At 39.4% G+C, this 26,830-nt stretch overlaps 1 non-coding gene across 1 annotated transcript in view; it reads left to right on the top strand.

Moving 5' to 3' along the window:
* Positions 1-8,944: 8,944 nt before the first annotated feature.
* LOC101441453 (uncharacterized) overlaps positions 8,945-26,830 on the top strand; it is a 44,764-nt gene continuing 26,878 nt past the window's right edge. The window contains exons 1-2 of the transcript XR_009185788.2: positions 8,945-9,260; positions 9,611-9,700. This is a non-coding gene — a transcript (uncharacterized protein). The remainder of the gene's footprint in view (positions 9,261-9,610; positions 9,701-26,830) is intronic.

Below are 26,830 nucleotides of genomic sequence, written 5' to 3'. Positions count from 1 at the left end.
ACTGCCCCTTCTCATCTCAACCATCTCCTCACAGAGCTCCCTCCTTCTTAGAGATAGCCATTAACTTTCCTCTTATTGTCACCATTTCCCTGTTTTTCTTTGTAGTTTTAACACCTAAGTATGCATACTTTTTTCCTGTTTTTGAACTTTATGAAAATTTTTAAGAAAAATGACATCTTTTCTTAACAGTATGCATTTAAGATTAATCCATACTGTTGAAGGCATTTTGTTCATTTTTTTCTGGTATATTAAATTACATTATACAACTATACTACAATTTATTGATCCATTTTACTGTTTCAGGACTTTGGGTTGTTTCCAGTTTTTGTCTCTCACAAACAGTACTCCTCTTAACATTCTTGCACATGTATCCTGGTACATAAGAACATGTCTTTCTATAGGGTTTATGCCTGGAAGTGAAATGCTAGGTCATGCATGGGATTATATTCAAATTTAGTAGTTATGGCCATTTTTTTCGAGTGCTATATTAACTTACTCTTTCTATAGAAAAGAATGAGAACTGTCCTTTCTTCATTCCTAGTCAACCCATGAAATTGTCTTTTTTTCACTTTAGCCATTCTGGTGTTCCCTCATTGTAGTTTGAATTTCTGTTTTCATATGAGGTTGACATTTTTTCATATGTTTACTGGCCATTGGATTTCTTCTTTAGTGAAGTGCCTCTTTAAGTCTTTTTCTTATGAGTGCAGTTCTTCATATATTCTGGATACAAGACCTTTCTTGGTTATACAGTTTGCATATATTTTATTCAACTCTGAGGTTTGCCATTTCACTTTTAATGGTGTCATTTGATGAACCCAAGTTTCTATTATTAGTCAACTTGATTAGTTCTCCATTGTAATTAGTGCTTTTTGATTTAGTAAAAAAAAAAGTCTAACCTTTAAGGTCATGTATATATGTTCCTACATTGCTTATAAAAGACTTATTGCTTTTCCTTTCAAATTTAGGTTTAGTATCTGCCTGCTATTGATTTTTATGTGTGAAGTGAAGAGAGAGTCTAGTTTCATTTTTTCCAAATGGAAACATTCATTTCAGCACCAATTATTGAAAACCATCATGTAGGCATTGCTCTGCATTGCTATCATGACAACATAAATCAAATTCCCTTGTATGGGGAAGCAGACATGGCTCAAGGGAAGCGGACATGGCTCAACTGATAGGGCATCTGCCTACCACGAAGGAGGTCCAGGGTTCGATCCCCAGGGCCTCCTGACCCGTATGGTGAGCTGGCCCACACACAGTGCTGCTGCCATATGCAAGGAGTGCTGTGCCATGCCATGCAGGGGTCCCCCCATGCGCAAGGAGTGTGCTCTGCAAGGAGAGCTGCCCTGCGTGAAAAAAGCGCAGCTGGAGTGGCAGTGCATACATGGACTGCTGACACAGCAAGATGATGCAACAAAAAAGAGATGCAGCTTCCCAGTGCCATCTGGATAATGCAAGTGGATGCAGAACACACAGCGAAGGGACACAGCAGACAACGGGGAGGGGAGGCGGGGAATAAATAAAATAAATCTTAAAAAAAGAAAAATTCCCATGTATGGGTGAAACTTTTTGGACTCTCTATTCCATTTCCATTGTTCTATTTGTCTATCCTTAACCCAACACCACACTTTCTTAATTAGTATAGTTTTATAATGAAGTTTGATATCTCCTAGTTCAAGTGTTCCTCCTCCTTATGAGTTCTTGTCTTTGCTCTTTCACAAAATTTTAAATTAGCCTGTCAAGTTTCTCACACATACTCACACACACGTGCACACACATTTACCCACAAACATTTAGATTTTGTCTGGAATCACACTGAATCAATAGATAAATTTGGGTAGATTTGATGGTTCACTATTGAATTTTCAAATCCATGAACATGTTATATTTCTTATTTATTTAAGTCTTTTGGGTTTTTTTAGATTTAGTTTATTTATTTCTCTCCCCTTCTCCCCCATTGTCTGCTCTCTGTGTCCATTTGCTGTGTGTTCTTCTGTGTCCACTTGCATTGTCAGGTGCTACCAGGAAACCATATCTCTTTTTTCTGTTGTTGCATCATCTTGCTGCATCAGCTTTCCATGTGTGTGGTGCCACTCCTGGGTGGGCTGCGCTTTTTTCATGCAGGGTGGCTCTCCTTGCAGGATGCACTCCTTGCGGGATGCACTCCTTGCGTGTGGGGCTCCCCTACATGGGGGCGTCCCTGCATGGCACGGCACTCCTTGCATGTGGCAGCACTGCGCATGGGCCAGCTTACCACATGGGTCAGGAGGCCCTGGATATCGAACCCTGGACCTCCTATATAGTAGGTGGATGCTCTATCAGTTGAGCCATATCTGCTTCCTTATTTAGGTCTTTAATATCATTCAGTGTTTTTGAAATAGGCCTTGAACTTCTTTTATTCATTTATTCCTAGGTACTTGATATATTTTTGAAGCTATTGTAAATGGTCTCTTTTTTTTTTAAACTTTTGATTTTTAAAAAATACCAAACTTGCTGGACAGATGCAAAAGTGATACAAACCCTGCACAGAGAACTCAAAACAAACCCCCACCAACCAGATACCCAGATCCACTAATTTTAACATTTTGCCACATTTGCCACATCATTCTATCATCCATCTATATCTATCTATCTATCTATCTATCTATCTATCTATCTATCTATCTATCTATCTAATCATCTGAATATTTGAGAGTAGGTGGCACACATCATAGTCCTTGAACATATAATAATTCCATGAACATTTTCTTCAAAGATATTCACTTATGTATACACCTTAAGTACAGTTATCAAGTTCAAGAAATTTAACTTTGATATAATGCTTACATTCTATTTTCCAATTTTTAAAATGTCCCAATAATGTCTTTTGAGCTTTCTTCCTCCATTCTTAGATCCCATCCAGTATCATATATTGCATTTATTTGTAATTTCTTGAGTTTCTTTTTTTTTCTCAAATAGTGGAAACATATATACAACCCTTCCCAAGCATACCATTCAGTGGAATTAATGACATTAACAGTGTTTCAGTACCCTCACTCCATCTGTTATTAGAACTTTCCCAAACAACAGAAACCCTACACTCATTTTGCATTAACTCCCCATTGTCCCTGCCCCTCATCATTGTTAACCTGTACTCTATTTCTGTCTCTATGATTTTGCATACTACTTGATATTTTCTTTGTGGTTACCATGGACTTATATTTAATATCCTAAATGTATAATATCTTATTTGCTTTAACACCAAATTAACTTCAAAAGTATACCTAAACTATGTTCTTACACCCCTCTGTCCCCATCTTTATGTAGTCTTGTCAGAAGTTAAATATTTATAATTATGAGCCCCAAACCATTGATTTATCATTATGTTTTACACATTTGCCTTTTTTAGATTCTGTAGGAAGTAAAAGGTAGAGTTACAAGTAAAAATACAATAGGGAGCCAATGTGGCTCAAGCAGTTGTGCGCCCACCTCCCATAGCTTTAGTTTCGAGTGGCTTCTGAAAAAACAAAAACAAACAAAAAGCAAAACAAACAATAAAACCAACTCAGGGAAGCTGGTGTGGCTCAGTGGTTGAGTGCCAGCTTCCCACATATGAGGCCCTAGGTTCAATCCCCTGCCCCTGGTACCTCAAAACAACAACAACAACAACAACAACAATTGTACTGGTATTTATATTTACCATTATCATTATCTTTACTGGGGATCTTTATTTCCTCATGTGGCTTCAGTCAATTGTCTAGTGTATTTTTCTTGTTTATTTGCAGAACTCCTGTTACCCTTTCTTGTAGGTCTACTCTAGTGGTAACAAATTTTCACAGTTTTTGTTTATCTAGGAATGTCTTAATCTCTCCATTTTTTGGAAGGCAGTTTTGCTGGTTATGGAATTCTTGGGTGGCAACTTTTTGCTTTCAGCACTTTAAGTATATCTTCCTACTGCTTTCTTGCCTCTGTGGTTTCCGATGAGATCTTGGCACTTAATCTTATTGAGGCTCCCTTGTAAATGACACATTGCTTCACTCTTGTGGCGTTCAGAATTATCTTACTTTTGGCATTTGACAAATTGATTTTAACACAGCATGGTGTGGGTCTATTTGGGTTTTTCCTATTTGGAGATCATTGAGTGTCTTGGATGTGTAATTCATATCTTTCATTAAATTTGGGAAGTTTTCAACCATTGTTTCTTTGAATATTCCCACTGTCCCTTTCTTTTCTCTCCTTCTGGGACCACCTCCCCTGCAATGTGTATCCTGGGATACTTGAAGGTGACCCACAGATTCCTCACTTATGCTTACTTTTCTGCATTCTTTTTTCTTTCTGCTCCTCAGACTAGATGATTTCAGTTATCTTATCTTCAAGTTTATGGATTTTTTTCTTCTGCCAGCTCCAATGTGCTGTTGAAATCATCTAGAGAACTTTAAAAATACATATATTTTAACTTTGTTTTGAAATATATTCAAACTTACAGAAGAGTTACAAAAATAGTCCAAACCCCATACAAAGAACTCCAACATTCCTCTACCTACATCACCCACAGAAGTTCAGATCCACCAATTTTAACATTTTGCTGCCTTTGCCATATCATTCTCTCTTTATTCATTAATACAATTTCTAAACAATTGAGCATAGGTTGCATACATAATGCTCCTTGAACACTTAATACTGCCATCCCTATAACAAGGATAATCACTTATGCAATCACCTTAAGTGCAATTATCAAGTTTAAAAATTTAATGTTGATATAAATCTTATAATCTATATTTTGAAATTTTATATATCTCAATAATATTCCTTTAAGCTTTTTCTTCTCTGTTGCTAGATCCCATCCAGGATCATGTGTTGCATTGTATCTTTAGTTGCTTTTTCTTTTTCCTTTTGTTGTGGAAACATATATACAATATAAATTTTCCCATTTCAAACACTCCCAAGCATGACATTCAATGTAATTAATCATATTCTCAATATTGTGGTTTCCTTACCACCTTCCATTACTAAAACTTTTCCATATCTCCAAACAGAAATTCTACATCTATTATGCATTAACGCCCCATTTCCTAACTCCTACCTCTGGAAATGTGAATTCTAATTTCTGTCTCAAGGAGCTTATATATTCTCTGGCACAGGGGTTCTTAACCAGGGGTCCACAGAATGATTTCAGGGGGTCTGTGAGCTTGAATTGAAAAAAAATCAACTTATTATCTTTATATTCTCTGACCTCTAACTGAAATCTAGCATTTCCTTCACTTATGAATGTCTGCAATAAATAAATTATAGTAGTATTCATTTCTCCTGACTGGCAAAGGGGTCTGAGGAACAAAAAAGGTTAAGAACCCCTGCTCTAGTACGTTCTTTGTAGACACCATGGAGCTTAAATTTAATATTCTAAGTCTACAACAATCTCATTTGCTTTGATACCAACTTAATTTCAATAGACTACACAAATTGTGTTCCTATACCCTTTTGCCTCCCATGTTGTTCTTATCACAAATTACATTCTTATACATTTTGAGTCCTGAACTACTTATTTATCATTATATTTTGCCTTTTGAATTTTGTAGGAAGTAGATACCAGAGTTACAAATGAAAAATAAAATTTCTATTTATCCATGTTTTTACCCTCACCAGAGATCTATTTTTTTTAAAGTAGTTTTGATTTATTGTCTATTGTTCTTTTCTTTCAACCTGTAATTCTGTTTAGCATCTCCTGTAGGACCATTCTAGTGATGACAAGCTCCCTCAGCTTTTGTTTATCTTGGAATGTCTTAATCTTTCTCTCATTTTTGAAAGACCGTTTGGCTGGATATAGAATTCTTGGTTGGCAACTTTTTGCTTTCAGCACTTTAAATATGTTATACCACTGTATTCTTGCCTCCACAGTTTCTGATGAGGCCCTCTTATTGCGGTTCCTTTGTACAAAACATGTTGCTTCTCTTTTCTGACTTGCAGAATTCTCTATTTTTTTGCATTTGATAGTTTGATTTTCTATCAATAGTAAAATAGCCTACAATAGGTTTGGATCTATTTGGATTTATCCTGTTTGGAGTTTGTTGAGTGTCTTGGATTTGTATATTCATGTCTTTTGCTATGTTTTTCAAGGAATATATAACTTCAAGGAAGTTTTCAGCCATTATCTGAAAATTTTATTTCCCCCTTTCTCTCTTTCTTTTCCTTCTGGGACTACGACAATGTATATATTATTATGCTTGATAGTGTCCTAGTGGTTTTTCGGGCTCTGTTCATGTCTCTTCATTATTTTTTCTCCTTCTCTGACTCAATGATTTCAATTGTCTTATGTTCAAATTCACTAATTTGTCTTTGCCAACTCCAATCTTCTGTTGAACCCCTCTAGGGAATTTTCAACTTCTATTATTGTGATCTTCATTTCTGTTTGATTCCTTTTCATAATTTCCTTCTCTTTACTGATATTCTCTTTGTGTTCATCTATCATTCTGATTTACTTTAGTTCTTTTTTCGTGTCTTCCTTTAGCTCATTGAGCACATTTAAGGTCATTTTTTAACAAGTCTCTCTGAAACGTGCCAGGTGTGGCCCTTCACATTGATGGTTTCTACTGCTTTAATCTTCTCCCTTACCTTGGCCATGGCTTATTGTTTTTTTTTGTAACAATTTGTTGAAATCTAGACATTTTGATATTTTAATGAGTTTTCACTGGAATTTAAACTCTGAATCATGTTCCTAAGCTTGTGCCCAGCTAGTATTATAACAGAGCTTTCCTTGAGAGCCAGGAGCTAGCAACAACAACAAAACGCCTTTTCCAGTCTTTGCAGATTGACCTTGTGAGCGCTCTCCTTCAGGACTTACCCATATGAGTTTAAAGAATAGCCCAGGCAAATGTGTAGGTACCTCCCTGGTCCTTTCTGCTCATCCATCATGTTTTGGGTATTATTCGCTTACACTGTTCCAAATGTCACCCTTTTTTTTTATATTGATGGTTTTATTTATTTATTTATTTATTTATTTACCAGATACATATGAATTTTTTTTTTCAGTCATACAGTGTGTTAAATAATATGTTTGGTTCACAGGAATGCAATCATAGATTATTTGTCCTTTTGTGTTTGGCTTGGTTCAAATGTCACCTCTTATCCTAGAAACAGTTTCCTCATGGTCCCAGGCACCCACAATTCATCCTAAAACCATGAATCCCTGTCCCAGGCAGCCACTTGACTGCTCTCCTACAGCAATCAATTGAGAACTCCATGCAGAGCAAGTCCTTCGGGCCACCACCAGACAGATTCCACCAGACATCTATGCTCCCAGTTTATGCTCAATGGTTACTTTGCTCCCTCTGGACCTGGTCCAGGGATCTGCACTGGAAGCATGGCTTGGCTTTGTGCTGAGCCCAGTGAAGGACTGGGGAGTAGGCTGCTTTTAAGTGGACTTTTTCTTGGTTCTGTGCTTGTCCTGTTAACTCCAATCCTTCAACTATTTTCTGGAGCATTAAGAATGATGCTTCTGCCAATTCTTGCAAATTCTTCAAAGCTTCTGTGGAGGATGGAGCCCTGAATCTTTTTACTCTACCATGTTGATTTTGATTGCTAAATTGTATCTTTTCAAAAATTTAATTTTCTAACTTTTTCCTGGGATATAGAGATAATTACTTTTAAAAATTTCTTTTATTTATTCTCCCCCCTCATTGTTTACACTTGCTGTTTGCTCTTTGTGTCCCTTTGCTGTGTGCCTGTCTTGTCTTCATTTTAGGAGGCACTAGGAACCAAACAGAGACCTCCCATATGGGAGGGAGGTGCCAAATCTCTTGAGCCACATCTGCTTCCCAAATAATTGATTTTAAAAGCATGATTTTGTATCTAGTGAATCCATACCCCCCCCCCCTTTTTTTTTTGAGGTACTGGGGCTGGGGATTGAGGTACTGGGACCTCATATGTGGGAAGCCAGAGCTCAACCACTGAGTCACATCGGCTCCCCTGAGCTATTTTTTGTTTGTTTGTTTGCGTGTTGTTGTTTTTTAGGGGGCACTGGGGATCCAACCTGGGACCTTCCATGTGAGAAGTAGGTGCTCAACAGCTTGAGTCACACCTGCTCCTTCTAGTAATCCTCTTAAAGTTCCTTATTTTATTTTTTCAAAGATTTTATTTATGTATTTACTCCCCCCGCCCATCCGCTCTCTGTGTCCATTGGCTGCGCCTTCTTTGTCCGCTTCTGTTGTTGTCAATGGCACGGGAATCTGTGTTTCTTTTTGTCCGGTCATCCTGCTGTGTCAGCTCTCCGTGCGTGTGGTGCCATTCCTGGGCAGGCTGCACTCTCCTTTGTGCTGGGTGACTCTCCCTATGGGGCCCACTCCCTGCACATGGGGCTCCCCTACACAGGGACACCCCTGCATGGCATGGCACGGCACTCCCCGCAGGCAAGAGCACTGTTCCTGGGTCAGCTCCACAGAGGTCAAGGAGGCCCCAGCCGAAACTCAACTCGGACCTCCCACGTGGCAGATGGATGCCCCAACCACTGGGCCAAGTCCGCCGCCTAAAGTTCCTTATTAATTGTAATAATTTATCTCTAGATTCTACTGGATTACCACATATCTAATTCATCTGTGAACAATGACAATTTTGATTCTTCCTATGCAATCCTTCATTCCATTTATTTTTCTTGCCTTAATCCACTGGCTAAGGACCTTTAGTGGCAATAACAGGCTTTCTTGTCTGCCACACACTTTTATTCTCTACCAGGCTCTGCTGTTTGATTCAACAGGAGTGAGAAGGTTGGTACTCTGCTGGAAGATCGGAGAGGCCCACGCTCTCCTCTCTAGGCCTGCGGAGTTAAGGCAGAGTACGCCTTCCACAGGCTCATCCTCCAAGGCAAGCTCATCCTCCAATCCCGGAGAAGGACCTGACCAGCCTCTCTGGTTGCGGCGCAACGGCTTCTGCTAGACCTGGAGTACTCGCTGGGAGGCTACGACCACGTGTCACCGCTTCGGCAATCCGGGACTACATTCCCCATAATGCCGCGCGCCGTGGCTGGCGGGCCCCTGGAGTGGGGGAAGGGCCGGGCTGGGAGGCGGAGCGGAAGCTGAGTGCAAGGGACCAGAAGAGTAAGATCTCCCCTAGCCGGGAAGCACCCTCGTCCCTGACTCCCAACCCCCGGCTTTCCTCCATCCCAGCCCGGAGGCTGCTCTGCGAGTGCGGGACGCGGCTGACGCGCGCTAATCAGTTTTTCCTGTGCCGCTCTGGCTCGAGAGCCTGGCGACAGCGGCGACCGTGACGAGAAGTCCGCGGGCAAGGTAAAGGTGAGGAGACGTCCCTGGTGGCCCTTGCTCGCGCTCCTAGTGGATCCCCTTGGGCCGGGAGGTCGCCCCTCCCCCGCTACATCCTCACCTCCCCTCTGGCCGCCGGGCCCACCCGGGCCGCGGAAACCCGGCTCCGGGTCCGGCCGGCAGCCCCCGCCCGGGAAGCCTCTTTGTCCCTTTTTTCGGGCCGCGTTCTTGCGCCTACAGGTCTGACAGCCGCAGCCCCGTCGTCCCCCTGGCGGAGGACCGAGGGTGGCTCGGGCTGCGTGAGCTGACCAGAACCGCTGGGATGGAGACCTCGGGTGGCAGCAGCACTCACTTTTTTTTCTTCTTCTTTCTGTTTTTGACAGCCCAGGTCTGTTCTACTTGGAGAGATCGAGCAAGAGAGAGATAGTTTCAAATGCCCGTTTTTTACTCCCGCTTCAAAACTCATCTCCTGGGTAAGGGTGAACTTAAACTGCCGTGTTGACATGTTGACAGTGGTTTTATACGCTAGGAAGCGCCTAATGAGAATGATTCGGACAGCCTGGGTTCGAATCCTCATTGTGTCACACTGCCTGCCTTTGTGACCATAGTTAAAGGTTCTGAGCCTAAATTTCCTTATCGAGCAAATGGAGATAACAACACACACCTTCAAATGTTAGAATTAAGAGATAATATAGTTCATTTGATGAGAAAAATCATTTGAATGTGTTACTTTCATTTAGCCATGACTGAAGTGGTCTCTGGACTTGGGAGTTTTGTACTTTTTTGATTAATCATTAATACACTGTTCCTAGATTGTGTGTACTTCACTTTATACATTTTCCACTTTAAACCTAAGCAAAGAAGTCTTTAAAATATGCTGCCTTCTTAATTTTCTCTGCTTAAGATGGCTGAGAATGTTCTTAGGAAATTGATGACTCTGCTTGTCTGTGATCAGCTTTAGAGATAGAAGGACTTGTTCAAGCCCCCCCACCCACCCCCACCCCCCATTTCCTGATGTGTCTTTAGAGCATCCTTAGAGGAGCTTAAATGTTTACTTCTTCAAAGTAAGTTCATCAGTCAGGTTTTACCTCACTCTGTCAACTTTTTTCTGGTTCTAAGCTTTCCCATCGGTTGATAATTACTTTTCCCCTTTGGGATTTGTGTTTCCAAGCTCTAGTTTTTGTTCTTAGGAAAAGTTGAATGAATGCAATAAATTTGATAAGGAATGGCTGAAATACTTCACATTAGCCTCTCTTTAGTTTCAGTTGTCTGGCACTGTTTTCTCCTGAAATTGACTGACATTAGTGATGAGGCTTTCTTTATGGAAATCTTTTTATTTTATTTATTTTAGTTATTTCACATTTTTAAAGATCATACCTTTATGTTTCATAATTGAAATTTATTTTTCATTTATAGTGTCTCTTCTGTACTACTTGGAGTTCAAACACTATTGAGCAATATGTGAAAGGTATCCTGAGTAAATTCTGCTTTTGAAAGCACACTGATAGGGGGAAAAAGCGAGTAGACTTGAAGAATTATCTGTGTAATGGCTTTAATGGCAGATACAGTTTTTTTGTTTTTTTTTTTAAGATTTATTTATTTATTTATTTAATTCCCTTCCCCTCCCCCGGTTGTCTGTTTTCTGTGTCTTTTTGCTGCGTCTTGTTTCTTTGTCCGCTTCTGTTGTCGTCAGCGGCACGGGAAGTGTGGGCGGCGCCATTCCTCGGCAGGCTGCTCCCTCCTTCGCGCTGGGCGGCTCTCCTTATGGGTGCACTCCTTGCGCGTGGGGCTCCCCTACGCGGGGGACACCCCTGTGTGGCACGGCACTCCTTGCGCGCATCAGCACTGCACATGGGCCAGCTCCACACGGGTCAAGGAGGCCCGGGGCTTGAACCGCGGGCCTCCCATGTGGTAGACGGACGCCCTAACCACTGGGCCAAAGTCCGTTTCCCCAGATACAGTTAATGGAAGAAGACATACGCAAAGACTTCTGATTCACTTTATTTATTTAATTTTAAAAATATCTGTGTTTTTAAAGATTTATTTTATTTGTTTATTCCCCTCCCCCCCTTTTGTTTGTGCTCAGTCTGCTCTGTGGGTCCATTTGCTGTGTATTCTCTGTGTCTGCCCATCTTCTCTTTAGGAGGCACTGGAAACCAAAGCTGGGACCCCCCAGCCAGGAACTCAGTCACTTGAACTACATCTGCTTCCCCTGATGCACTTAATTAATTCATTAATTTATTATGTATTTATTTTAAATCTTTTTTATTTCTTTTTTTCTCAAGATTTATTTTTTATTTATTTCTTTCCCCTTCCCCTACTCCCCTCAGTTGTCTGCTCTCTGTGTCCATTTGCTGTATGCTCTTCTGTGACTGCCTCTATCCTTATCAGCGGCACCCAGAATCTGTGTTTCTTTTTGTTTCATCATCTTGCTGTGTCAGCTCTCCATGTGTATGGTACCATTCCTGGGCAGGCTGAACTTTCTTTTGTGCTGGACGGCTCTCCTTATGGGGCGCACTTCTTGCATGTGGGGCTTCCCTATGCAGGGGATACCCCTGCGTGGCAGGGCACTCCTTGCACGCATCAGTGTTGCTCAAGGGACAGCTCCACACGGGTCAAGGAGGCCTGGGGTTTGAACCGCGGACCTCCCATGTGGTAGGTGGATGCCCTATCCATTGGGCCAAGTTCGCTTCCCCCCTGATGCACTTTAAAATGTGTGACAAAGATACCCATTTTGAAAAAAATATTTCTTTGTTATTTAGTGCAGTATAGGACAAAGATTAATGGCTAGGGAAATAGGAGACCCTGGTTTGTTCTAGTTCTGTCACTTATCTGTGTAACCTTAGGTTTCTTTATGGTCCTCAGTATCTTCATCTCTAAAACTTTGACTTGGTTTTATTCCATGGATTCTTCTAGCTCAGACTTTCAATGATACGGGTATTTAGAGACTCTTTCTTTTCTTTAAAATTTTTAACTTTGAAATAATTTCAAACTTATAGTACAGTTGCAAAAATAATACAAATCCCATATAGAGAATTCAAATGTGTCCCCAGTTCTCTAGATATCTAGATCCACCATTTTTAACATTTGGCTATGTTTGCTGTATCATTTTATCTGTCTGTCTATCTATCATCTATCAATCTGTGTATTTATCAATCTATATTCTGAACATTTGAGAGTAGGTTGTGTACCGCATGCTCTGTGACCACTTAATACTGCCATGTACATTTCCTAAGAACAAGGATATTCACTCATATAACTGCCTTAAGCACATTGTTCAAGTTCAAGAAATTTAAAATTCATATAAAGCATATAATCTATATTCTCATTTTTTCATATGCCCCAATAATATCCTTTTGAACCTTTTCTCTACCTTTATTAGATCCCTTCTGTGATTAAGTATTGTATTTAGTTGTTTTTTTTTAATTAAGATTTTATTTATTTCTCTCCCCTTACCCCCGATTGTCTGCTCTGTGTCCATTTGCTGTGTGTTCTTCTGTGTCCGCTTGCATTATCACGCGGCACCGGGAAACTCCATCTGTTTTTGGTTGCGTCAGCTCTCCATGTGTGCGACACCACTCCTGGGCCCGCTGCGCTTTTTTTCACGTGGGGTGGCTCTCCTTGCGAGGCACCCTCCTTGCGTGTGGGGCACCCCTTCGCAGGGGCTCCCCTGCATGGTATGGCACTCCTTCCATGTGGTAGCACTGTGTGTGGGCCAGCTTACCACATGGGTGAGGTGGCCCTGAGTATCGAACCCTGGACCTCCATATGGTAAGTGGATGCTCTGTCAGTTGAACTAAATTCTTCTCAGCATTTAGTTGTTATTATCCTTTTAGCAGCAGTTTTGTTTTTTTTTAATTGTGGAAACATATACTACATAAACTTTTCCATTTCAGCCACTGCCAAGCACATCATTCAGTGGAATTAATCACATTTAAAATATTCTGGTATCCTCCCCAGCATCCATTAGAACATTCCCATCACCCCAAACAGAAACCCTACACCCATGTGCTTTAGTTTCCTCATTCCCCTTAACCGCCTACCCCCACTCTAGTAACCTGCACTCTACTTTCTGCCTCTCTGAGTTTGCATATTCCCCAATATTTTCTTAATGATTACCATGGGGTTTAAATTTAACATCCTAAATCTATAACAATCTCATTTGCTTTGATACCAACTTAACTTCAATAGTATATACAAACTTTGTTCCTGTACCCCTCCATTCATCCATCTTTATGTAGTTCTTGTCACAGGTTGCATATGTACACATTATAAGACCAAAACCATTGATGTATCATTACTTTTTTTAACAAATCAATTTTATTGATACATATTAATAAAACATACAAGTCATCCAAAGTACACAATCAGTGGTTTTGAACTTCAACTTATGCATTCATCACTTCAGTCATTATTAGAGCATTTTCATTATTTCAATAATAGTAATAAACAAAAAACAAAGAAACAAGAAAATTTTTCATTTCTCAATCTATGTTTCCCCCACTGTATATAGCTGCTACTTCAGGCTATTTTTGCACAATTATTGATTTATTTTTAAGCAGTTTTATTGAGATATATTCATATACCATATGATTTATGAAAAGTGTATAATCATTGGCTTTTAGTATAATCATAGTGTTGTGCATTCATCACCACAAAAAATTTTAGAACAATTTCATTTATCAAAAAAAAAAAACCTCCATACCTCTTAGAATTCCTTCCCCAGCTCTACATAACCACTAACCTAATTTCATCTCCATAAATTGATTTATATTTATATTTTATATAAATGGAATCATATTAATAGGTTACAAAATTTATTTAGTTCATAGTAGTGCAGTCATACAGTTTTTGTCCTTTTGTGTCTGGCTTGCTGCACTCAACATAATATCTTCCAGATTCACCCATGTTGTCATATGCTTTATGGGCTCAGCTCCTCTGTTTTCACCACAAGATCAGCTGTAGACTATCAGGTGAAAGGGTCTGTCTCTTTCTGTGGGGCTCCATCTTAAGACTTCAGCATAGGGAAATGGACTTGGCTCAGTGGTTAGGGCGTCTGTCTACCAGATGGGAGGTCCGCGGTTCAAACCCCGGGCCTCCTTGACCCGTGTGGAGCTGGCCCATGCGCAGTGCTGATGCGCGCAAGGAGTGCCTTGCTCGTTGGGGAGCCCCACGCGCAAGGAGTGCGCCCATGAGGAGAGCCGCCCAGTGCGAAAGAAAGCGCAGCCTGCCCAGGAATAGCGCTACCCACACTTCCCGTCGCTGACGACAACAGAAGCGGACAAAGAAACAAGACACAGCAAATAGACACAGAGAACAGACAACCGGGGGGCGGGGGGGGGGAGGATTAAATAAATTAAATAAATCTTTAAAAAAAAAAAAAAGAAACAAGACGCAGCAAATAGACACAGAGAACAGACAAACGGGGGGTGGTGGAATTAAATAAAATAAAATCTTTTAAAAAAAAGATAAAAGTTAAAAAAAAAAAGACTTCAGCATCAAACTTCAACATCAAAACTCCAACATTAAAAGCCCTCAACTCTGTCCTTTGCTGTGCCTTTTATCTGCCCTAATGATGTGGCCCAATTATAGCCCTAATCATAATTTAATCATGCCCAGATCAGTTTACAAACAATCCAATATCTGTTTTTGGAATTCATAACTATATCAAACTGCTACAGTTGTGATGTAGAAATCTTTTGATATGCTGTTGGATTCGATTTGCAAGTATTTTGTTGAGAATTTTTGCATCTGTGTTCATTAGGGAGATTGGTCTGTAATTTTCTTTTCTCGTAGTATCTTTATCTCTCTTTGGTATTAGGGTGATGTTGCTTCAAAAAATGTGTGTGTAATTTTCCTTCCTCTTCAATTTTTTGGAACAGTTTAAACAGGATTTGTGTTGATTCTTTTTTGAAATACTTGGTAGAATTCACCTGTGAAGCAATCTGGTCCTGAACTTTTCTTTGCTGGGAGATTTTGATGACTGATTCAATCTCCTTAAATGTGATTGGTTTGTTAAGTTCTTGTATTTCTTGTTCCATCAGTCTAGATTCGTTGTGCATTTCTAGGAATTTTCCATTTCATTTAAGTTGTCTTGTGTGTTGGCATACAGTTTCTCATGATATCTTCTTATGATTCTTTTTATTTCTGTGGGGTCAATTGTAACTCTCCCCCTTTAATTTCTGATTGTATTGTATCTTCTCTCATTTTTCTCTTTGTTAGTCTAGCTAGGGGTTTGTCATTTTATTTATCTTCTCAGAGAACTAGCTTTTGGTTTTGTTGATTTTCTCTATTGTTTTTTTTTATTGTTGTTGTTCTCAATTTCATTTATTTCTGCCCTAATCTTTATTATTTATCTTCTGCTTGCTTTGGGTTTGGTTTGCTGTTCTTTTTCTAGTTTCTCTAGTTGTTCATTTAAATCTTTAAGTTTAGGGCTTTCTTCTTTTTTAATATAGGCATTTAGAGGTATAAATTTCCCTCTCAAGACTGCCTTCACTGTATCCCATAAATTTTGATATGTTGCGTTCTCATTTTCATTTGTTTCAATATATTTATTGATTTCACTTGCACTTTCTTCTCTGATCCACTGATTATTTAGGAGTGTTGTTTGGCCTTCACACATTTGTGAATTTACTTTTTTATTGTCTATTATTCATTTCCAGTTTCATTCCATTATGATCTGAGAAGGTACTTTTGTATAATTTCAGTCTTTTTATATTTATTGAGAGCTGCATTGTGCCCTAACATGTGGTCTATTCTGGAGAAAGATCCATGGGCACTTGAGAAGAAATTATAACCTGCTAGTTTGGATGCAGTGTTCTGTATATGTCTGTTAGGTCTAATTCATTTATTAAATTGTTTTAGTTTTCTGTTTCCTTGTTGATCTTCTGTCTAGTTCTTCTATCTAATGATGTTAATGGGGTGTTGAAGTTTCCAGTGATTATTGTAGAGATGTCTATTTCTCCTTTGAGTTTTCCCAGAATCTCTCTCTTGTATTTTGGGGCACCCTGGTTAGGTGCATAGATATTTATGACTGTTATATCTTCCTGGTGGATTGTTTCTTTTATTAATAAATAATGGCCTTCTACATCTCTTGTAACTTTTTTGTACTTAAAGCTGTTTTGTTTGACATTAGTATAGCTACCCTGCTCTTTTCTGGTTACTATTCATGTGGAGTATCTTTTTCTAACCTTTAACTTTAAGCAGGTTTGTATCCCTGGGTCTAAGTCAAGTTTCTTGTAAGCAGCATATGGATGGCTCATGTTTTTTTAATCTATTCTGTCAGCCTGTATCTTTTGATTGGAGCATTTAATCCATTCACATTCAATGATATTATTGTAAATGCACTATTTACTTACTTCATTTTATTCCTTGTTTTTCATATATCATATTTTTGTCTGTGTTTTTACTCCTTTGGTTATCTTTTCTGCTATTCTTTCTTTTATACTCTCCTCCAAGCCTCTCCTGTTTTTTTCTTTCAGTTTCTAAGACTTGCTTTAATATTTCCTGTAAAGGTAGATTCTTTTTTCCAAACTCTCTTCTGTTTGTTTGTGAATATTTTATACTTACCTTCATATTTGAAGACAGTTTTGCTGGAAAAAGAATTCTGGGCTGGCAGTTTTTCTCTTCAGTATCCTAATTGTGTCATACCACTGTCTTCTCTCCTCCATGGTTTCTGATGAAAAATCTGCACTAAGTCTTATTGGGTGTCCCTTGTCTGTGATGTTTTGCTCCTCTCATGCTTCTCTCAGAATTTTCTCTTTTTCTTTGAGTAGTATGTACCTTGGAGTAGGTCTGTTCGGATTTATTCTGATTGTGGTACGGTGTGCTTCTTGGACATAAGTTCATTTCTTTCGTGAGAGTTGGGCAATTTTCAGCTATGATTTCCTCAATACTCTTTCTGCCCCATTTCCCTTCTCTTCTCCTTCTGGAACTCCCATTACACATATCTTGTTGTGTTTTGTGTTGCCATTCAACTCTCTGAGCCCCTGATCAATTTTTTCATTCTTTTCTGTCTTCAATTTTAGCTGTTCTGTCTTTGGTATCCCTTATTTTTTCTTGTACCATTTCAAGTCTGCTCTTGTATGCCTCAAATGTGTTTATGGTCTCACCTATTGTGTCTTTCATTCTCATGAGCTCTGTTATTTTTGTGCTCAGGATTTCAAATTCTTCTTTGCACTTAATGTCTTCTTGATGTCATTTATCTTTTTAATCATGTTGTCTTTCAGATAATTAATTTGATTTTGGAAATTTGTACTCATCTTGCCTGTTAGTTCTCTCAAATCCTGCGTCTTTTCTGGGGCCTTGATATATTCCTTTTCTTGGGCCATATCTTCTATTTTCTTGGAATGGCTTGTGATTTTTTCTGATATCTAGGCATCTGATTAGGGTGTGGTTTACTCAGATGCTCAATTTCTTTCTCTTTTGTAGGGATTTAGTGACAGAAGGCTGTGTGTCACCACTGCTCTTTGATTCTTGGCTTGACCTGGATTGCTAGGATTGTCCTACTGGTTGCTCAAAACTGGTCATTGGGCCCAGTAATTGGTTATAGAACCTTGTAATTCAAACCTTTTTAGAGATAGTTCTCTAGCCTTCATTGGCAGTCCCTTCCCTTTTCCCTGGTAGGATATATTTCCACTCCCCTCTTTGTCGTCAACAATCAGTCCTGGTTAGTAGAGTTTAGATGCAGCCTAAGACTGAGTCCCTCTCTCTCCCCTTTCCTAGGGTGGAAGATCCCTGGAAATCCTTTTGTTTGTAGTCACAGGCCCAGAGGCCCGAGAGTTCTTAAGTTTCTTTAGTGTGGGGGATGGTGTCAGCAGCAGCAGCAACTGGTTTCAACTCACAGTTTGTCATTGCGATTTCCCTACTTTGTCCCTTTCTCCTTTGGGTAGTGTTCAGCCTTCACCTTGTTTCCTAAACCCTAGAAGATCTTTTTCTAGGCTGTTTGAGCCTGCTTCTCGCTATTTTTCTGGAGGAGAAGAGAGTCCTGTGTCTAGTCTGCCATCTTCCCAGAAGATCCTGGGTTTTTCATATATACCCTTTATTATGGTCAGAAAGTTTCTTTCTATTCCTGTCTTTTGCAGTGTTTTTATCAGGAAAGGGTGCTGTATTTTTGTTGAATGCTTTCTCTGCGTCTATAGAGATAAGCATGTGATTTTTTTCTTTTCGATCTGTTTGTGTGGTGTATTATGTTGATTGATTTTCTTATGTTGAACCATCCTTGCATACCCAGGATGAAACCAACTTGGTTATAGTGTATAATTTGTTTGATGTGTTGTTGAATACGATTAGCAAGTATTTTGTTGAGGATTTTAGCATCTAGTTTCATTAGAGAGATTGGTCTGTAATTTTCCTTTCTTGTGGCATCTTTGTTTGGCTTTGGTACTAGGGTAATGTTGGCATCATAGAATGAGTTAGGCAATGTCCTTTCTACTTCTATTTTTTGGAAGAATTTATGCGGGATTAGTGTTACTTCTTTCTGAAATGTCTGGTAGATTTCACCTATGAAGTCATCTGGTCCTGAGCTCTTCTTAGTTGGGAGGTTTTTAGTAACTGATTCTTCCTCTTTCCTTGTGATTGGTCTGTTCAGTTCATCAGTTTCTTCTTTTGTCAATGTAGACCACTTGTGAGTTTCTAGGAATTTGTCCATTTTCTCTATATTATCCTTCTTGTTGGCATATAATTTTTCAAAGTTTTCTTTTATGATGCCCTTTATTTTTGTGGGGTCAGTGGTGATATCCCCTTCCTTGTTTCTTATTTTGTGTATTTGCATCTTCTCTCTTTTTCTCTTTGTTAATCTAGCTAAGGGTTTTTTCTAGTGCTTTCTTATTTTCTATTTCATTTAGTTCTACTCTAATCTTTGTTAGTTCCTTCTTTCTACTTCCTTTGGGTTTAATTTGTTGTTCTTTTGATAATTCCTTTAGGTGCGCAGTTAGGTCTTAGGTTTTAGCTCTTCTTTTTTGATATATGCATTTATGGCTATGAATTTCCCTCTCTCTACAACTTTTGCTGCATCCCATAGTTTTTGACATGTTGTATTGTCATTTTCATGTGTTTCAAAGTAGCCACTGATTTCTTTTGAGATTTCCTCCTTGACCCACTGTTTGTCTAAGAGCATGTTGTTTTACTTCTGTATCTTCATGCCCAATCTGGGTCTCTGGCCCTTACTGATTTCCAGCTTCATTTCATTGTGGTCAGAGAAATTACTTTGTTTAATCTATCTTTTGAATTTGTTGAGAATTTTCTGTGGCCTGGGATGTGGTCTGTCTTGGAGAATGATCCATGTGTACTTGAGAAGAATGTATATCCTGCTGTATTTGAGTGTAGTATTCTGTATATGTCTTTTAGATCCAGATCCTCTAATATATTATTCAAAGTCTTTGTTTCTTTATTGATTCTCTGTCGAGATGTTCTATCAAATGGTGATAATGGTGTATTAAAGTCCCCCACTGTCTTGTAGAGGAATCTGTTTCTCCACTTAGGTTTTCCAGTGTTTACCTCATGTATTTTGAGGTGCCCTGTTTAGGTGCATAAATGGTTATGATGTTCTTTGTTCTTGAAAGAACTTATATATAGTGTCCATGTTTGTCTCTTAAAATAGTTTTGCATTTAAAGTCTATTTTGTCTGCTATTAGTATTGCTACTCCCGCCTTTTTTTGGTAATTGTTTGGTTGTAAGATTGCTTTGTAGTCATTCACTTTCAGCCTCCTTGAATCCCTGGGTCTAAGGTGGGTTTCTTTTAGACAACATATAGATGGGTCATATTTCTTTATCTTTTCTGCCAAACTGTATCTCTTTACTGGTGAGTTTAATACATTAACATTTAGTGTTATTACTCTCAAGGAATTACTTACATTAGCCATATTTTCTTTGGGTTTATGTATGACATGTCATTTTATTTCTTTTTGTCTTTTTAGTTGTTCTTACACTCTCCTCCAACTCTCTCTCTCTCTCCTGTATTTTCTTTTCAACCTGCAGAACTCCCTTTAGTATTTCCTGAAGGGCAGGTTTCTTATTGGCATGATCTCTTAATTTCTGTTTTTTTGTGAATATTTTTTAAAAAAGATTTATTTTTATTTATTTCTCCCCCCTCCCCAGTTGTCTGTTCTTTGTGTCCATTTGCTGCGTGTTCTTGTTTTTGCCCGCTTCTGTTGTCAGCGGCATGGGAATCTGTGTTTCTTTTTGTTGTATCATCTTGCTGGGTCAGCTCTCCATGTGTGCGGCACCATTCCTGGGCAGGCTGCACTTTCTTTCGCGCTGGGCGGCTCTCCTTATGGGGTGCACTCCTTGTGCGTGGGGCTCTCCTACTCGGGAGACACCCCTTCGCGGGGGACACCCCTTCACGGGGGACAACCCTATGAGGGGGACACCACTGCGTGGCAGGGCACTCCTTGCGCGCATCAGCACTGCACATGGGCCAGCTCCACACAGGTCAAGGAGGCCTGGGATTTGAACCTTGGACCTCCCATGTGGTAGACGGACACCCTATCCACTGGGCCAAGTCTGCCGCCCATTTTTTTGTGAATATTTTGAGCTCTCCATCATTTTTGAATGTCAGCTTTCCTGGATAGAGGATTCTTTGCTGAAAGTTTTTTTCTTTTAGTACCTTAACTATGTCATATCACTGCCTTCTTGCCTCCGTGGTTTCAGATGAGAAATCAGCATTTAATCTTATTGAGCTTCCCTTGTATGTACTGGTTCTCTTTTCTCTTGCTGCTTACAGTATTTTCTCTTTGTCTTGAGCATGGACAGTTTGATGAGTATATGTCTTGGAGTAGGCCTGTTGGGATTTATACTATTTGGGTTATGCTGCACTTCCTGGACATGTACGTCCTTCTCCCTCAATAGGGTTGGGAAGTTTTCAGCCATTCTTTCCTCCAACACTCCTGTCCTCTTTCCCTTCTCTGTTCATGCTGGGATGGCTATAATGCATATGTTTGTGCTTTTTGAGCTGTCATTCACATCCCTAAGTCTTTCCTGGATTTTTTCTGTCTTTTTATCTGTCTGATTTCAGATGTCCTGTCTTCAACATTGCTAATACTTTCTCTGCCTGTTCAAATCTGCCGTTATATGTTTCCAGTGTCTTTTTGATGTTTGGATTGTGCCATTCATCACCATCATATCTGTTATCTTTTTATATATGTTTAAAATTTCTTCAGTATGTTCTCCATTGTCTTCTTAATATCCTTAATTGCTTCCTTTACTTTATTAAGTTGGTCCATGATATTCGTTTGGACAGCTTTGATTAGTTTTTCAATGTTCTGCTTCTCTTCCTGGTTTTTAGTTTGTTGAACTGGGCCATATCTTCTTGTGTCTTATATTTTTTTTGTTGCTGTCTGGTCATCTTTTTATCTAGATGTGTTTATTCAGTTGATTAGCTTTTCTCTTTAGGGTTTTATTTAGTTGCTGTTTTTGTGTATGTGTTAAGTTTTTTTCTGTGACACTTTGTTCCTCTTATTCTATTTCCTTGCTGTTTTGCATGTTCCCTTGAAGGAAAAAATTATGGCCAGAGAAAGTGAAAGAGGTAAGAAAAGTAAAAGGATAATAGTAACAATAATAATGGTCATTAGAAGAGGAACGGTATAAGACCTTGGAAAATGAATATTTAACTCATGTAAGCAGTGTAGAATAGTAGGAATAAAAAAATGGAGTACCAACAATTTAATGAGAAACTAAATAGAGAAAAATATATAGAATGAATGAATTTATTTATTTATTTTATTTATCACACACATACACACCCCCGCCAGTTGTCTGCTCTCTGCTTGCTGTGTGTTCTTCTATGACCACTTCTATCCTAATCAGCGGCACCGGGAATCTGTGTGTCTTTTTGTTGCATCACCTTGCTGTGTTAGCTCTCTATGTGTGTGATGCCATTCTTGAGCAGGCTGCACATTTTTCAAACTGGGGAGCTCTCCTTACGGGATGCACTCCTTGCGCGTGGGGCTCCCCTATGCAGGGAACACCCCTGTGTGGCAGGGCACTCCTTGCGCGCATCAGCATTGTGCATGGACCAGCTCCACACTGGTCAAGGAGGCCCGGAGTTTGAACCGGGACCTCCTGTGTGGTAGGCAGGTCCCCTATCTGTGGGGCCAAGTCTGCTTCCCTATAGGATGAATTAAAAAGCCAGAATGATGAGGAAAGAGGGAAAGATAAAAGAAAAGACAAAAAAAAAAAATTAATAAAAGAAAGAAAAGAGAATAGACGAGATAGAAATAATAACCAGAAAAATTGAAGACTAAACACAGGTGGAATATAAGAACAACAGCAGAAAGCATAAGATAGAAAGATGAAGGAAGGAAAAGAGATAACGTTGGTAGACAAAATTGGTATACTCAGAAAAGGGGAAATCAAGGAAGAGGAAACACGGCAACCAAGAATCAAGCCAGCAGCACTTTGAGGAATTTGATCTCTTTGTCCAGCTCCCTCCAGATAGATGCCATGCAGTGAAGCCTCCTGCTGTGTGGATTCCCAAAACAGCTCACTCAGCTGTTTTTTACAAGAGAGATCTGTCTATGTTCTTTTGAAAGAAAAAAATTTAGGACCAGAGAAAAGGAAAGAGATAGGAAGACAAAAAATATCTTAGTAATAATAATAGGAAATAAAAATAATAATAATAATAATAGGAGATCAACTGTACAAGACCTAGGAAATTGAAAAATTAACATATGAGTACAAAGCACAGAGGAATAAGGTTAGGAAAGTGGAATAGAAAAAAATGAAACAAGAAACAGAATAGAGAAAAAACTATATCGAATGAATTAAAAAGCTGGAATGGTGAGAAGAGGGAAAAAGAGAAAAAAGAAAGAAAAAATAAAAAAGAGAAAGTAAACAGAAATTAGGATGGAGATATACAAAAAAGAAAAATTGGAGACCAAATAAAATAGGTGGAATGAAAGAACAACAGAAAACAAAAGATATAAAGATGACAGAGTGAAAAGAAATAGTGTAGGTAAAGTAAATCAATAACCAAAACAAAACAAAAAAAAACAACAAGCAGAGAAACAAAGAAAGGGGATACAAAACAAGGAAGAAACAAGACAGCAGTGATTCATTTAAAAAAAAAAGGAGACAGAAGAAAAAAAAATTAACACGGAAAAACCACCTTCTCTCTTAGACTCCTAATGATCTTTTCAGGCTGGTGGTGTTCCTTAATCACTCACCCTCCAGCCAGCTCTCTACAGGTTTGACTGAGTTTTAGTGAGTAAAATAAGGGAAATAAAAGAAAAGGAACTTTTAAAAAAATAAGAGATCCAAGAAAAGCTAATACAAAGAAAATGTCTGTATGTTCCCTGTCATAAAGTTTCAGCTGGATGCTTGATAACCTGGCGAATCACTTCTCAAGGAAGAGCCAGGAAGCAAACCAGGGACCTCATATATTTTCAGCGGGAATTCTTCCATTGAGCTATTCTGCCTCCTTGGTTTAATTTACCTTTCTGAAGGCTATTCGCCCCTTTTCCCTTGGGCAGGTTAGATTCCCTGCAGTCAGCTGGAATGAGATCAGCCGCCTTGTCTCTGCCTCCTTTCTGATGTAATTCCTCTTTACCTGGGCGGGTGGGCATGACTGCCTGCCTGAGGGGATCCCGCTCTCCTCTCCCTGTTGCGTTGGGGTCCCTTCCAATATTCTAGGGGGGCTCCAGCTGGCTAAACTCACTGCGAAGAAATCACTCTCCACCCTCCTAGACCCCTCTTCCTTGAAGGGAATCTGCCGTCACACTCGCATTTGGAATGGGGTGTGTGTCAGGGCAGGGGCTTCATCTAGTCTGTTCACCACAGGGCCGGGTATGTGTGCCGTTTCCAGCCACTGAGGTAAGCAACCTATGATTATTCCTGGTTTCCCTATCTGTCCATTACCCTCCCAGATGACTCATAGCACCTTCCCGTGGAGGTAGAGGTCTGCTCTAGTCTCGGATCCAGTTAGCCAGGAGCTTTACCCTCACTTCTTATCTTAGGGTGGGGGAGGGAAGCCCTTCTTGGCAGCCTGGAGGTTTAATAACTCACAATTATTTGTTTTGACTTTGTTTCTCTGACCCTCACTCTTCTGGGAGTTGGTAAGCAGCGTTCTGCTGTGCCCCAAAACAGGTCCCCATGGCAGCCTCTGGCTTTTTCTTTGTTGTTTTAGTGCGAGTTAAGCCTTATCTGTCTAACCCATAGGCCATGTTCCCACAGTCCCCTGTATCATCTTTTTAATGGAAGCCAAATCTGCTCCCATTTCATGAGGTCATTTTTATGAGTACATTCGATAATAAAAGTTAATGCTTAGATAATAATGCTTATTTTCACTATTATTGATGTTGTCTTGGATGAAAACATAACCTTAATAAGAACAATGTAAAATGGATCATTTTTAAAGCATTTTTCTACATGTGGATTGTGTTATTCATTCTCATAGCATGTCCATAGTGAAATTGCATTGTAATACATACTTCTTCATCTGTGTCAAACATTGTGTTGACAAAAGTATCAATGGATAAAGATAGACTTCAGAGACTACCTGGAAGATTGCAGACAAGAAAAACACGAGTCTCTTTCCTCTCCCAGAAAAGTAACTGAAGGACAGGCAGAAACATTCTAGAAAAAATATTCTAGGGTTTTTTCCTTACACGTTAGGGGAAGGCTGAGCACCACCAAGACGAGAGAGGGGCAAAGGAAAAGAATCTTGATGGCAAAGCTGTCAGTTAAAGCTGCAGCTGGCAGTGTTCTCCCCCACCCTAGAGGCAATTTTGAATTCCCAGACCTGGTTGCAGGCCTGGCTTCAGACAAAGTGGGCCACAGGGATCCGCCTCCCCAGGAAATGGGAGAAAGAGGGATGTGGCCTTAGGCTGACTCAGCTTTTGAACCACAGATTTGTTCTGCTGTGTCCAACTAGCCTTCCAGGCCAGGAGGGACCACACCACTGTTTGCCTTGGGAGCCATCGTGGGACTAGAGAGAGCCAGCCCTCTCAGTCACCCTCTCTACTGACCAGGACTGTTTGTTGATGCAGAGAGGAGTGGAATTATTTCCTAACCAAGAAGAGAGAGGGGCTGCCAGCAAAGGTTTGAGAACAACTTCTGAGAAAGTTTGAATTATGAGGCTTGTAGCATCTAGGCAGGATCCTCTATCACTTTGATCCGGTCTGGGTTACAGTGAATACACTCCAACCAGGATTTGAACTGAGAAGCTTGCCAAAGTGTGCCATCTGCTGTCTAGTTCATTTATCATACTGTTTAATTTCTCTGCTTGTTGATCTTCTGTCTAGTTCTTCTTACTAATGATGTGAATGGTGTGATAAAGTCTCCAATGATTATTGTAAAGATGTTTATTTCTCCCTTCAGTTTGTCTCATGTGTTTTGGGGGATCCTGATTAGGTGCATAGATATTTATGACTGTTATTTTTTTCTCATGGATTGTTCCTTTTATTAATATATTATGACCTTCTGTATCTCATAACTTTTTTGCATTTAAAGTGTGTTTTGTCTGATATTAATATATCTATTCCTGCACTTTTTTGGTTACTATCTGTGTGAATTATCTTTTTCCATTCTTTTACTTTTATTTGTTTGTTTCCCTGGGTCTAAGGTGAGTCTCTTTTAAGCAGTGTATGGATGGCCAATGTTATTTTATCCATTCTGTCAGGCTGTATCTTTATTTTTTTTTCCCCCTGGCTCCCTTGTCTGTTTTGCTCATTGTTTTTGCTCATTTTTTTTTGTGCTACTTGTCTGCTCATTGTTTTTTGCTCATTGTCTGTTTTTCCTTTGGGAGGCACCAGGAATGGAACCTAGGACCTCCCATGTGGGAGGCGGGCGCTTAACTGATTGAGCCACATCTTCTCCCTGTTCATTTGTTCTTTCTTGCTGTCTGCTCTTTGTTTTTGCTCACCTGCTCGTTTTTGCTTGATGTCTGCTTGTTGTCTACTCATTGTTTGTCTTCTTTAGGGGGCACTGGGAACCGAACCTGGGACTTCCCATGTGGGAGGTCAGCACTCAACTAATTGAGCTACATCCCTCAACCTATATCTTTTGACTGGGGAGTTTAATACATTCATATTCAATGATATTTCTGGAAATGCATTTTTTACTTCCATCATTTTATTCTTTGGTTTTTATATGTCATAACTTATTTTCATCGCTCTTTTTTTTCTCTTTTATTTTTGTTGTTTTTTTTTTTTCCCCCTTTTAAATTTTTTAAAAATTTACTTTTGTTTTTATCATCTGCCTTTTTACTCCTTTGGTTACCCTTTCTGCTATTCTTTCTTCTGTACTCTCCTCCAAGCCTATCTCTCCTGTCTTTTCCCTTCAGGCTGTATGGCTTCCTTTAATATTTTTGCAAAGGTGGATTCTTTTTTATGAATTCTCTTAGTTTCTGTTTGTTTGTGGATGCTTTAATCTCACCTTCATATTTGAAGGACAGTTTTTCTCTTTCCATGTCCTAATTGTTCCATACATTGTCTTCTTGCCTCCATGGTTTCTGATGAGAAATCCACACTAACGCTTACTATGCATCCCTTGTATGTGATGGTCAAGTGCTTCTCCCTTGCCACTCTCAAAAGTTTCTCTTTATCTTTGATGTTTTACATTCTAGTATTATAGTATGTATCTTGGAGTAGGTATGTTCACATTTATCC

The sequence above is a fragment of the Dasypus novemcinctus genome, chromosome 5, assembly GCF_030445035.2.
Source record: "Dasypus novemcinctus isolate mDasNov1 chromosome 5, mDasNov1.1.hap2, whole genome shotgun sequence".
NCBI lineage: Eukaryota > Metazoa > Chordata > Mammalia > Cingulata > Dasypodidae > Dasypus > Dasypus novemcinctus.
This window is presented reverse-complemented; position numbering and strand designations above follow the sequence as displayed.